Raw genomic sequence first — 13,968 nt, 5'->3', positions numbered from 1 at the left:
CTGTGACACCAGGTACACTGAACTCTTTCCCTGTGACATAACTTTCCACCAGACACCTGCCACTTGGTCATGTCATTCTGCTGCAGAGTACAGTCTTTGGGCCAGCATGAACTGGTCCAGTAGGGAACAGCTAATTCCCACCAGTCAGTAGAAATGATATAAACACATGGAGAATCCTTTGTGTCATGGATGGGTTTCATGAGGAGGCTTCACCACAATTGTACTTGGAGTCCCCATGGGGACTCCGTTCATCTCTGTCACCCTGGATGAACAGTGGGCAAACCATGAATTGCCCCCCAAGTCAGCACTTGTTCTTATTCCCATCCACTGGAAATGTCTGAAAGATATTCAGGAGAAAATGTATTAGCAGAGTTAACAGACAAATGAACTCACTCCAAAACAGCACCTTACTCAGCTAATTTAGCTGCAGTTCACAGTGGTAAGACAACAGGCAGCTGACGTGGAGGTCACTCAAAACCCCACAGCACTAGAGATAATGATCATTTTATTAAAAATCCACCCCTTACACAGACATGAACTTCGCTAAGAGATGGGTTTCTCCTGATGCAGCTGATAATTCCTTTATTTACTTCTCGCAGTTCCCAGGTACTTCAGCTGTGCATGTTTTCCATGGGTCAGTTATTTCTGATCAGCGATGTGGCTTCCAAGCCATGTCATGCCTTCAACGGCAGCCCAGCAGCCAGCGTTTCACCTGGGCCTTGGGAACAGTTGCTGATGGTGACTCTGCTGCTTCAGCAGCTTCTCGTTTTCCCCAGTGTGGTTTCCCTACACTTGGGCAATGCTGTCACTGGTGACCTTTGCCTCTACGCTGCCTAGAAATATCATCTGGCCTCAAACCCACATGGGAAACAGACGGTCTCCTCCGAGCTGTGGGACACCTACCACAAGTTTGCACTTGGGTCTCCTCCAGTTTTCAGCCAGTTCACTAATGATCCTTTTTGGAAGGGCTATAGGAATGGAAATTACATACAGATGGGAATTAACAGCTGGTGCTTTAACGAGACCCCTATTTCTCCTTCCCTGAGGGAATCTGTCTAATCCAGGTTCATTCCGTACCTGCTTTTTCTTCACCAAAGTAGATTTTGAAGTTCCTTCTTTCAGTTGTTTATGACCTGACTTTTCACAAAAGCTTTTGAAATGGAGCCCTTGTAAGAGCACGCATCTTTTCCCATTACGAGTTTTGTGTTCAGCTCAGTACAAGCTGCTTCCACAGTCCATCACTGGGCTGAAGTGCTCCACCAGGACCTACCAAACCAGTCTCCCCATTGTGTGTTGTGTGCCAGGTCCATCTCCTCCGTCTGGCATTCCAAAAGGCTATCATTGTAGCTGTCTGCAGAACTCTAGTCCATGCAGGGAACAGAGAAAAACATATTTTACTAATAGCTGTTGCTAAAGCATTTTGGTATAAGGACCTAACATCCTTCATGAACACGGCAATGGCTTCTCAGCAGCCCTCTGGTCCACACAGCCCCCCATTCGATGTGCTTTTGCAGACTTCTTCATCTGCCCCCTCCTGCATGTCTTCACCAGTAGAAAAACGTTTTCCTAGCTGAAAGCCTTTGCCAGCTGTGCTAATACTTGCTTATAAACTTGCTTTACAGAGATTTCACAATTCCAGCAGGCAGGACTTTTAGCCCCTGCTTAAAGTGCAGGCTGAAATCCTGAACTTGGCCCTTTCTAAGAAGTACTTTCCCTCTGCAGGCACACTGCAGGGAGTCTTCGCTTCCCACTTCTCCATGTAAACCAGGCAGTATTCTATGAATTTCAGCTAAAAAAAAATGTTGATTGTGTTCTTTGCAGGGCAATAAAAAGAAGTCCCTCACAATACATTTCCACCTGATTAAAAGAGATTATTTTAGTGATTTAAATTTTGGGGTTGAGGGTATTATGTTGGGCAAAGTTTGATAATGGGTGCTGGTGTTATGTGGCTGATCCTGATGGGTTGTCGTAGCCATTTACCTGCTTATCATCTTTTTTTAACACTTTTCCTTTGAAAGCTCTGGGACAGGAGACTGGAAATCTCCTTCAGTCAGTGCTTGCACAGGCTGTATTCCCAGGGCAACTTAACCAAGCGCTGTTGAAGTACTGCATTAGGCCAAAAGCTGGGATCTCTGTCAGAAACAGATGCAACACAGCAAGAGTCTGCTGAGGGAAGCGCACTGGAGAGGGGAAGCATGTTCCCACGTACTACACCCGCTGCTAGGACAGTCCCCTGGATCCCGGCAGGAGAGGATGGGGCACAGCCTCCACGGGAGCAAGCCTGCCTCCGGCACCGCATCTGCCAGAGCGGCACGGCACCGGGAACCAGGCTCAGCTGCCAACCTGCTGCCCCGCCGGCACAGCTCCGGCCTCTGCCGAGCTCCTGGGTGGGGATGGAGGGCATGAACTCCCTGCTGGGGTGCCCACCTCCCAGCCTTGTCCCTGCAGCAGGGGCTGCTGCAGATGTGCTAAAACACGAAATCCTGGGTAGCAGCAAATTTGGGTGGTGTTAGGGATGGGAAAGAGCAGAGGGGAAGGGAGAGATAGGCTTCGTTCGGAACTCATTGACACCTATTATCTGTTTTGTCTCTGCCTCTTCAGCCCTGGGATAATATTTTCCCATATTAATAGGAAAATGTACACGTTTCCTTCTGCTTGAAGCCCTGATTTTACAAAAAGGGAAAATTATCTTGGATTTAGACTCCTACTCAGGTCTTCGTGAGCATATTTCTAGGATCAGGTTCTCTTGCTCACTCATTCATTTGGATCTGCAACCCAGCAGGTATCAGTGCCATAACAATTAACATACAGTCTATCTTTCTTCCATTATTTTTTAGCTTTTATTTTAAACTGGGAGTTCTGGTATTTCTGTGTACCATTTGCACAATGATTTTGTTGCTTTAAGCTTGATGTGTCAGTTGAGATAGTTTATTGCTGTGTTAGTACTGTGACTGTGAAGGAACAGTGTGCTTTCCATCCATGATATTCCTTTTCTGAGCAGATCAGTCCCAATGAACTCAGAGAATGATGTGAGCTTTATGAAACATTTGTTCAGAAAATACATTCCATTGTTAGATACACCGGCATGTTTGCTGACATGACCACGCTGCAGTAGTACGTGATCGGAGCTGGCCTGTGATTTATGATAGTGGGGTTGGTAGTAAAGCAAGGGCTTGTTGCTTCTTTATTTTAAATAAATAAATAAATAAATATATGGGTAAAGCATAAGGGTAAAAATCAAATCACACTTTAAAAAGTATATGATATTTATGAAGAAAAGACAAAAACAATTCAGACTTCAGTTCTGTGAACCCTGACAATGTGCTTTTGAGTGCCCTATGCCAAAAACCCAAGCCCCAGTGAGTCTCAGGCTGTTAAAAAGAAGCAGGAGAAAAAGAGCCAGTCCTTCACGAGGCGCTGCCAAAGCCTCGAGTAGAGGCAGACGCTGATGTCAGAAGGGAGCTGCTGTGATTGTCTTGTTTGCTACGTGATTGACAATACGTGTGACACCATCCCTGTGCCCAGTACAACTCTGTTGGAGTTTTCCATTGGCTTTGGTGAGAATTGGCTCAAATCCGACATTTGTCTTATGTGTTAATGTGTTAACTGTGTCAAAAACTTTGCAACACCATTGACTATTGTACAGCTGATGATCTATTGGATGATAACTGTATCTGAATAGGACAGACGACCACAGGAATTTCCCTCAATGTCTGTTGCATTGTTATTAAAGACAGAACTACAGTACGGCTCTGACAGTGCAATTTCATTATAACAACAGTAGATTTTCCAGGAAGTTAACTTTTGGCTTGTTACTTAATCACCAAACTAATGAAATGTTGTTAGACTGAACCGAGAACAGTTTGCCTTCGACTGGATCGTTATTATTTTTAAGTATCACTTATATAATTTAAAAATATAATTTGCTGTTATTATTTTTGGTCAAGAATTAAAAAAAAAAGTCCCTGGTTTGTGTCTAAGGTTTAGATAAAGAATGTCGTAGCAGAAAGTATGGGAGGAAAGCCCTATGTGCCCTCCCTGACATTCCGGTCGCCGAGGGGTTTATTGTTAAGGGTTGTGTGCGTATAACTGACGGGCTGAAGCACTTCGTTTGCAGTTGTGGTATTTCGTGGGAATTAGATAATGAACCTGTGCAGCAGTTACGTCTGCAGGGGAGGTTGGTCTTACCATTCTAAGACGTTATTAGGACAAACAGTCCACCTAAGTTAAAAATGAAGCAATGCTTCACGCTGCAGCTTTGCTGGTCAAGCCTAGGACCTGTGCCTTGTCCTTTCTCAGTGCAAAGCAGAGCATGTGTTTTTCGACGACCTTTCACTGCTCACAGGTTTTGTTCTGTAAGAACAAAAAATGTAGAACTTTTGTGTTTTCAACAGCTACCATCTCTTAAAGCCCTTGTAACCATCATGGCTGAACGCCGAGGTCCGTCCTTAGGCTTGACTCTGCTTCTTGATCACACTGAGCTCCGGTTGATTTAAATGGGAGTTTTGCCTGAGGAAGAGGGCAAAACTTGGGATTTGGTGCAGTACGTTCTGTGAAAGGACGTTCACCCGTAACCTATATTGCCTTGACTTGGCAGTATTGTTTTATCTTGTATATCTGACACTCTCCCTTTCACTGCTTACGTAAGAAAATCGTTTGTACTGTCAACAGCTCTGTTTAACCTTTAATAATCAAATTAGTAACTAAAACCAAGAGGCCCAAGTCCTGAGGCCGATATTTGGGTAAAGCTTCCACTGAAGCCCATGGTAGTTTTGTGAGGGACAGGTCTGGAAAAGCCCTGAATTTTGAACTCAGAATTTACCCCGGCAAGCTTTTTCAGTAGCCTCTGTTTCTGCGCTACAAAGAACAACTAGGACTACAGTGGCAGGGAGGGGAAACGCTAACAGAACCTTCCTGTACTTTCCATTTAATGACTTTATTGGACGAGATGTCTGATGATACCAGGTTTTTCTAATTCTCATTTTTATAAGCTATCTAATACTCAGAAACATCAGTTCTGGGCATATGTTCCTGTCCCTGGAGTCTTGTTCAGACATTGGAGAAATATTTTCTAACTCAAAAGATAAACACTTCTGCTAGAGTTCAGGGGCGGAAATTGTTTTCATCGCAGCAGGTGTTGCCTATTAGTTCTACTAGATCTAAACCCCTAAGCTGGGCTTTAAGTGAGATGCATAATCAAGCTCTTACATCATTGTGAGATGTACCGTACTCAAAGCTTTTGCTTGCTGCGACTGTATTTCCTCCAAGAAACATCCTGTTTTGCAATCCCCTGAATTCCCCATGTGCCATACAGCATTAGGGATTTCATCACCTCGTGGGCGCACAGGCTATGCTTTCTGCAGAAGACCCATAGGGAGGGAGAGACAGAGTGCCAGACCAGTCCAAGGTTTCTGTATTTCCTGGTAGGACCATGTGCTCTGTGAACGATAGCTTCATTTTTATCCTCCCCCTGGTGCGCTTCATGCTGTTTCCATTCTAGATCCGAGCCTGCTTAGTAGGCTGCTGATTGCATCACGTTGAGGAAGGGATCATGCTCTCCTCAGTCCTGCTCAATGATTTCAGTTCCTATGTTTCTTTTTATGGCCTTGCCCACTTTGTTTCTGTCCTTCACCTTGCTATCGTGCATGCAGTGGACAAAATCGGCTAGTAAAAGGCATCGCTGTTTGTAGAGTCAAGTCTTTATCTCCAGCTTTCATCAAGGTTTACTGCTAAAGGTAGTGGATTTATTTGCAAGCTCCATCTTTGTATTTGAGAATAGAATCTATTTATTAATGGCTTTTCACTTTACATCTTTACTGTAAATCTTTACTTCTTTCTTTTGGACCTAATGTGACTCACCTAAATTCACTGGGGATTGTTAGTTTGGGTTTATAAATAGGTTTGCCAGACCTCAGGGGGTGCTGGCAGGCTCTGGCTGCCCTAAGCAGCTCCACCTGAGCCCTGTCCACACACCCTGTGCCTGCTGGTCCTCATCTGTGTTTAGGCTCAGCCAATGGTGGTGTGGGGCTCTTGTGCTTAGCCTTGCACCTTCATCTTCTGGCTTGAGTTGGGCTTACCTGAGGTTCTGGACTGTGGCTGACCCTGGCTGTGGCTACTGGACTTGCTCAGCTCTTGCCCAGGTACTGGGGGGCTGCATCCCTAGCTGGGGGTGCTGCTCTGCTGTCTCCCTTGGTCCTGCTTGTCTATCCCTTGCAGAGCATCTTGCTCTGTCTCCTCCTGGGCTGTGGGAAGCAAGATCTGGCCTTCTTTGTTGCAAACACTTTCAAGAGCAGTTTGCCTTAAGGGTTGCCTGTATTTTTGTACAGCTGACCTAGGTCATGGGTTGAAACCTGCTTACAGTTTTGCTGCTTTTGCACAGATAGTACCACAACTGCAGTACTCCTTTGTTGAGCAGCAACATTCCATTTTTCCACTTTTTACAGTCAATTGCATGGGTCTGTCTAGTACATAGAAGAAAATGGACTGGGTGTATTTTTTTCTAAGCATTTTTGGTTTTGTGTTGTGTGTGTGTTTTTTTTTTTTTTATAGTAGAAGAAAGGTATAATGATGGCCACTAATTCACTGGCCTCATCACTGCTTAGTCACCGGTGAAACTAGTTAAAATGGCACCGACTCAAAAAGATGCCAGGCAAAGCTGGAAAGAAAAGATTGCTCCTGAAGCTTTTTGGTGAAACTCACTGGGGCTGTAATCATGTCTTAGAGCTCACGTGCCTTATTAACTCGTACCTAGCAGGTGTCTGGAGGGCTGAGGGGAGCAAAGAAAGCAAAATCTTAGCCTGTTTATCCTATATGATTGTTCTTTTGCTATTATGGCACATCGTCCTGTGCTGCAGGATAAAGCACGTGTGGGAGAGGCTGGCAGTCTGGAGCAGCACTTTTCCCTCATCCCACTAGAGGGTGGGTGCAGTTTGGACAAAGCGAGGCTTTGGCTGGCTGAACCCTGCCTGCCTTGGCAAGGCGCACGATGGAGCGTGAGCGTTAATTTATCACCTAACAAGGGTGGCGGGGCTGCCAGGGTTGGCAGTTGGTACTTCAGAAAATATTTAGCTTGGGGAGGGATGCAAGTATTTTCCCTCTTTAATTCAGGCTCTGTCATCAGAAGATGTTACGAGTATTAATAATATATAGAGTGAGCCAAATATTTTTCAGTAGCTTAAAACAAAGTGTCTATACTTTTTTTAAAAAATTGATTGAGAAGTTCATCTTGGCACGCTTTACCAGGCTCACAGGCACAGCATTTTAAAAGTACTTGTTTCAGAAAGAGGAAAAATTGAAGATTAGACTGTATTTTATTTTGATTTAATATTTGCAAAATAATTCATTTTGTGACTGAAAGACATATAAATAAAACAGTCCTCTGATCACAGTCTCTGCTTTGGAAATGAAGAACACTTCGTGCTTAAAATAAGAATCAGCAATTTAGAAAGAATATGATTCATTGTATAGCTGTCAGTACCATTGGAGCCAACTCCCCTAAATTCTACTTCAGACACAGCAGGCCAGAAGATACCGTTTCAGTTCTGTTTGGAGCTTTTTTTTATTTTTATTTTTCATCTGACCTGTTGGTTTGCATTGTAGGAACTGAGAATGCAATCTTGGTTTAAGGTAGAGCTAATTATTTTTTATAGCTGAATTATATAAAGCTTGTCCAAGACAAGGTGGAATAAAGGTTGAAAAGAAAAGTTTATAAAGTTTGGGGTGAGAGAATATCTATAAAAAAAGATTGAACAGACCAACATTAATTTGATGTTGCATAAAACAGGGAAAGGTTCAAGAAAGAATCCTGACAAACTACTTCTTCTGTAACAGAAGACATTAACATAAGTAAGAATAATAATGCTTTTTGACACAAAGTGGAATTAATTTGTAAAGTCCAGTCTGTTGAGAAATCAAAGATTTAATCTTAAGGAGAGAGTGTGCAGTTATATTAATCAATCTAAAATAAAAAGGAAGAGAAAATGTTCAATCCTCTGACTTTGACACGTGTTTCTTTATGACAGCACCTGACAGTCTTTCATATCTGGGACAGCACAGTATAATGTTATATTTCTACATGACAGTAGTGGAGTTTTCCCTGGGTCCAGGGCAAAATATTGCACAAGTGACCCAGGTTCCTTGCAGGCTTCATATATCCGTTTTTTAATCTTCTGTTAGAGCATCATCAATGTTGGCCTCCGCTGGAGACGGGAGACAAGCAGAAGATGGATCACTGAGTCTGTTCTGGCATGATAGTTCCTGTGTGTTGTTCCACAGAAAGGGTTATGATCAACAAAAACATTGCCAACCCAGGTCACTTGCCAGTTTATGAGGTATGGGATTGCTTTTCTGGTTGATGCAGCCCTGGTTGTTTTTGCTGTTATTGAAATGTGACATTGGCTGACAGCTCTGTGGGATCTCACATATGGAGACTTTGCTCCACAGGGATGGGAGAAACTGGACAAATTGTAGCGGGTTTTCACATATGGGGCCAATTCATGCCTGATGAACCCCTGTGGAAGCTGTTGGCACTGCACCAGCTAAGAGGCTGACCCGTCATATCCACTGACTCATTGTGGTGCCGTTTGTCATGATTAAAGCGCTTGAAATTTTCCCCCTAATGGGGGACCATGCTGAGTTTCAGTGTGTACTGCTCTGCTGCCTGCCTGTTTCTGTTGTTGCTAGATCTTCTGGGGTTGTTTGTGTTTATTTAAAAGGAGAACAGTGAACTAAGCTGGTGGTTGAAGCAGCAAATGTGGTTTAGTTGGATTATAAAAACTTTTGACGTTCTTTGTCGCCTTCTTAAATGTGTGATGTGAATGCGTATGAGAACAGGCAATGTGGATAAAGAGGAAATGGATGATCGAAACGAGACCAGACTGGTGGAAAGAGATGGGAACACTGTGGTGACTTGTTCAATGATGCTTTCAATCCATCCTTCCAAGGATTTGGAAGGAGACAGTACTGCTGCAGCAGTGATACATGTGTCTTCAGAAGATGGTACCCTAAGAAGGCGACCAGGGATGGAGGGGAAAGGAACACACTGGGGTCCATGGAACTAGGAAAGGAATTCCCAGATCTTTCAATTACATTGAAAGATCTGCATGTGAGCAAGTGTGTGGGGAAACATCACCAGTGGTCCGTAGCTAGATCTGTGCTATGCGTGGCTGACTGGCCTGGTGGGCCATATTTGCCGTATAAAAGAGAAGTGGCTGAGGCCATAGATGTGAAGATACCACTGTTGTGCTGTTTTCCCCAACAATTTATGGCCATGTTTTAGAAAGCAAAGAAGCAAAGATGTCAGTATGAGTGATTCAGTAATACCAAGCTCAAGCCTATTGTTACGGTCTCTCAGGGCATAGTATGGGGCTTGCTTCCACCACTTGCAGTGTGTTGTGGAGGAGGGGACTGGAAGAGGAAAAGGAAAAATCCAAGAAAAATACGTGTGAAGCTTGAAAAGAGTAGTAGGGCTGTAGGCTCAAGAAGAGAACCAGAGAGGCATCTCATCTAAATAATCTAAGATGCTTTGGAATGGGCTGAAAGGGTGAATAATAACCTGGCAACTGAAAGAGTTGTGTGGGTTTTTGGTTTGGTGTGTGTGGTGGTTGCCTTGTGGTTTGTTTGTGTGTGTGTGTTTGTCTGTTGTTGTTTGTGTTTTGTGTTTTTTTTTTTCTTTTTTTAAGAGAGCTGGCGGTACTGCAGCCAGCTGGGAATGGCAGTGGGGGCACAGTAAAGTAACATGGACGGTGGAAGGAGAGGGTGGCTTGGGGTGGTGAAGAGAACCGAAGGCACCTTCCTTCGTCGGCAGCGGGGGCATGCAAAATAATGATTCTTATCCCTCATTTCACTGTATTTCTGATCACTTGTTCTGTTTTTGTCTGCTGCTGACTTTAGGCAGTAGAAGCAACGGATTACAAAAAAGGAGGAGGGAGTAAGCGTGGTCCCTGGGCTGTAACTGTGTCCCTAAGCCACCACCACCTAGGGCCTGGCTTAAAGCTGCCTCTTCCTAGTGTTTATTAACTGGAGAGGGACAAACATGAAGATAGGTTAAGCAGATCACATAATCTATCCAGTAAGAACACTCTTTCTTTTGTGCAAAAGTATTTAAATTTTAGTAAACTGTAGTCCATCCCTGGCAGTGCTCAAGGCCAGGCTGGATGGGACTTTGAACAACCTGGTCCAGGGGAAGGTGTCCCTGCCGATGGCATGGGGAGTGGAACTAGAAGGTCCCTTCCAACCCAAACCATTCTATGATTCGTTAGCAGTCAGTTACTTTCTCCATGCACTTAAGCTCACATATAAGTTCTGCCTGAGGTCAAGTTGCTAGCACTGTGTTGTGTATAAATGAGCACAGCAGGCCATAGAGAAAAGCAGCTGTGATCATGCAGAGCTCTGAAGTTTCAGGATAAAAAGCTGATTTTTCATATATGTTCTGATAAGGAAAACTTGTATAATATGTGGAAAGCAATGAAAGCACTGTCTAATATCAAAGATTTCTGTTTTAGCAATACTTTATTGTATATTTTGGAGGAGGAACTTTGACAGATGGTGGCCTTTCTCCATCATTTGTTTGAAATGGCTAGTGAGGATTTAGTTTGGAATCAGAAAAACATGAGGCTAAGCAATGTATGACATATACAGGTGGTGTTGGTCATGTTTGTAGATAGACCATGAGAAAAGGGAAAGAGAGGGTGTACACATGGAGGACACAGCTGTGAGATGCAGGTAAAAGGAGGATGCAGAGATGAAAATAGGCTAAAAATGAGGGTAAGTAATGTTCAGAGTCAAAGGGCGTAGGTCATTGTTAGTGACAGCGAGGAGGCTGAAGGTAGGAGGTGAAGGTGATGCATATTGAGCTGTTCAGTATTAACACCCTTCTTTCTTGAGTTCTGCTAATTCTTTTATGTCCTTATTTTGTGGTCCAGAGTTTTGGACCCTGTTTCATACTCCTTCTACTGAGCACAGCTTTTCCCAGATGTGCAGGAATGGGGATACTGCTTGGGCTAGAGCACTCCAGCCCCTAAACAAGCAAAAAAGTGCACCCCCTCACCCCCCAGCTCTGCCGGTACTGCTCCAAAGTCAACGTTGTTCCTCTAAAGCCACTGAGGTTAGACCTAGGGATGGATTTTGCCACTGTATTTGGAAGTATCTGTATTCCATGTGCAAGTTGGGCATCTTAAAAACTAGTAATAAAATATAAAGACAGCATTATTGCCTTCCACATCTTTCTTGTGTAATCTGCCTGCAGAATCTCTAGGCAATCTTCTCCCAATCTGGAGGTAGTTTTGGTTTCGCGTATGTAGTTTCTGAAGGGCCACCTCCATCAGTCACTATGCATTAGAGCTGTAAAAATAAGAAAAATAATAATTTTACTCCCTGGAAAACAAATCAAACCACAGTACAGATTTGTCAGCTGTCCAAGCAACTGAAAACAATCAGTAATAAAATGCCTTTAAATCAACAAATAGAGAACCAAAGAAATACCAAGTAAGATTAATCGCTATCAATTGTTCCAAGATTTTATAACAAAGGGGAAGGAGGAGGAATTAGTCTTGCAGACTTTACACACTTTTTTTTTTTTTAAAAGGCCAGCAGTTACCCAAGTCAGTAAAAATGAGGTAATTATATTGCAAAATTCTTTGGATGAGAATGAGACTTAGTTCCAAAATCTGAAGCTACATTTACCCACAGCAGAAAATTGCTGGAAATCAGGAGAATAGCAGCTTGCATGTTTATTTTTCCTAGAAGAAAACAATTGACTCTTCAGAACTCGCTTCAGAGTGACTGGAAACAGATGGTGGTGGAGATGCTTTGCAACCCAGAAGCATCAGGGTGGTTATGGATTCCTGGGGCCTTGTGTCGTGTTTGCCTGCCTCAGGCTTAAACAAATACAAACTGGACTGGGAAGCAAAAGAGACTTTTCAGGAGGCAGGAGTTCTCAATCACTGGTCTCTCAAACTGAGAGAATGGGTTCGCAGCTATGTTCTTTCTTTTGCTGTAGTTATTAATTAGTTTGTTGTGTGCTAGGGGCTGGGCAGAGCTGCCCTTGCCTTTCCCAAATCCTGAAAAATTTGTGCTTATATTCGGTAATAGAAGGAAAAAGGTATGCAAAATTCTAGAAAAAGGGGTCACCACAGTCTTGTTCATGGAGTGGTTCAGTGGCAGCATATCTTCCTGGCGACTGTAACAAAGTTTATTTGTACTGCAGTAACTCTAGGTATATGTGACTGTAATGCAGTATTACACCAATAATGAAAATAAAAATAAAATCTGTAGGCTGTATGCAGAAGCTCTGAGTGGATCTCCCAGTGTTTATGGGGATGCCCCACTCCAGAGGGATGCAGTAAGGAAGACTTAGACTTGTGCTATGGAGATCTGTTTTCTTTACCAGAATAAAGCTGGTTGTTCAGTGTTTAAATAAGGCATCTTTTTGTATGATGCTTTTTCAATCTTAATACACCAAGAATTTGAATTCTCTTTCCAAGCCAACAAGTAAATTCATTAAACGGCAATCACGCTATGTTTCTGCTTGCCAGAACACCCAGACCAGGCTTACTATTATTCTATTTGCCATCAAGGACAGGGATATAAATGACTTTTTCTGTACTATATATACACACACACATTATACAAGACATGGACTTTCAATTTATTTTATGTATCAGTCTTCATAGTTTCTGCATTTGTGTTACTTGCTGCATTAGTTTTACCGTTCTGTCAATAGTATTGACAGAATCAGGTACTGCTTCAATTAGTTATGCAGCTAGAGGACACCCATGAAAATACTTTTCCTGATACAGAAAAGTATTTATATAAATGACTAATGATTTCAGGCTGTGAATAGTGGCACTCTGTTTACAGAGGATCCTGTATTCAAAGGCTGTCGTATGTCTATACTTTGTGGACTGGGGAGCAGGTGCACGTTTTCACAATGCTGTTTCTTGTAAAGTTAAAATAACGCTGTGGGGAGATTCCAGAGCAAAATCCCATTTTCAGGTCAGACTTGTAACACTGCAAACTGCCTGGGATCTGAAGGTGAAACTGTACTTCTTTTTCTGTGTTCTTTACCCTTAGTTTAAAAGATGAAGATAGGCCAGACTGGCCTGCCCATGCAGCAGTCACTGGGGTGGCTGCAGGCTTTCAGGGTTTGCTGGTGCAAGGTTAATAAGCGTAAAGTTTGACCCCTTGCCCCTCACTTTCTCTCTCTGAAGCCACAACTAAGCCCTTGTGCCTTTTTATTTACCTTGCATCTTATCTCTCTTTGTTCTCCTCTCCCCAGGGGGTTCGGTTCGGTTTGCTCTTTATGGCTTCAGTCTCTCTTTCTCTCTTCTCTTGTTGTCACGCTGAGCCTGTGGAGTTCTCCTTGCTGAAGAAAGGCTTGAGTGAAAAGTCCCTGCAGCCCAGTTCTCACATAATCTGACCTGAGTTTAATCCAATTTGTCTTGGCAGGGAGTTTTATAGCTGGGATGGGCAGCCTCAGAAGAGCAAACCTGAGCTGGCTGTACTGTAGCACACTCATGCCTCGTTGCATCACAGCTGGCTTGGTCCTGGCTGAGAAAGTGTTGTAGGTTAAGGTCTTTAAATAAACTAAAAATGAATGGATAGCCTGTAGAGAAAGGGCCTTGCATTGGTCTGCAGCAGAGAAAGGAGCTAGGACTGGGCAATTAGAGCAACATGTGTGTATGACTTCAAGGGCACTGGGAGGGTGGGTGGTTCCTGTGCAAGTCATCATCCTTGGAGGTTTATTCCTAGCTCCACTCTTGCTAGTGCCATCTCTTAAGACAGCTGCTTCTGGCCCCTGAATGAGCTAGCTGCTCTCCGTGCTGCTCTGATGCGGGAGAGGAATATGACTGTTGGTGACATCAGCTGGAAGTATCGATGGATTTATAGGAGAGCCTTTCTGCAGAGCGTTTTAATAAATCATCTGCTGAACTAGTTCTTGGTTCTTGCCAGCGTACATTTCTTCCCCTT

General features: G+C 43.4%; 1 long non-coding RNA gene across 1 annotated transcript; it reads right to left on the bottom strand.

Moving 5' to 3' along the window:
* Window positions 1-10,490: 10,490 nt before the first annotated feature.
* Window positions 10,491-13,536, bottom strand: LOC121093099. The gene is made up of 2 exons (XR_005829484.1): window positions 13,241-13,536; window positions 10,491-11,340 (listed from the first exon to the last, which is right to left on the bottom strand). It is a non-coding gene; the product is annotated as an uncharacterized LOC121093099 (long non-coding RNA).
* Window positions 13,537-13,968: the final 432 nt, after the last annotated feature.

Source organism: Falco naumanni, chromosome 8, assembly GCF_017639655.2.
Source record: "Falco naumanni isolate bFalNau1 chromosome 8, bFalNau1.pat, whole genome shotgun sequence".
NCBI lineage: Eukaryota > Metazoa > Chordata > Aves > Falconiformes > Falconidae > Falco > Falco naumanni.
This window is presented reverse-complemented; position numbering and strand designations above follow the sequence as displayed.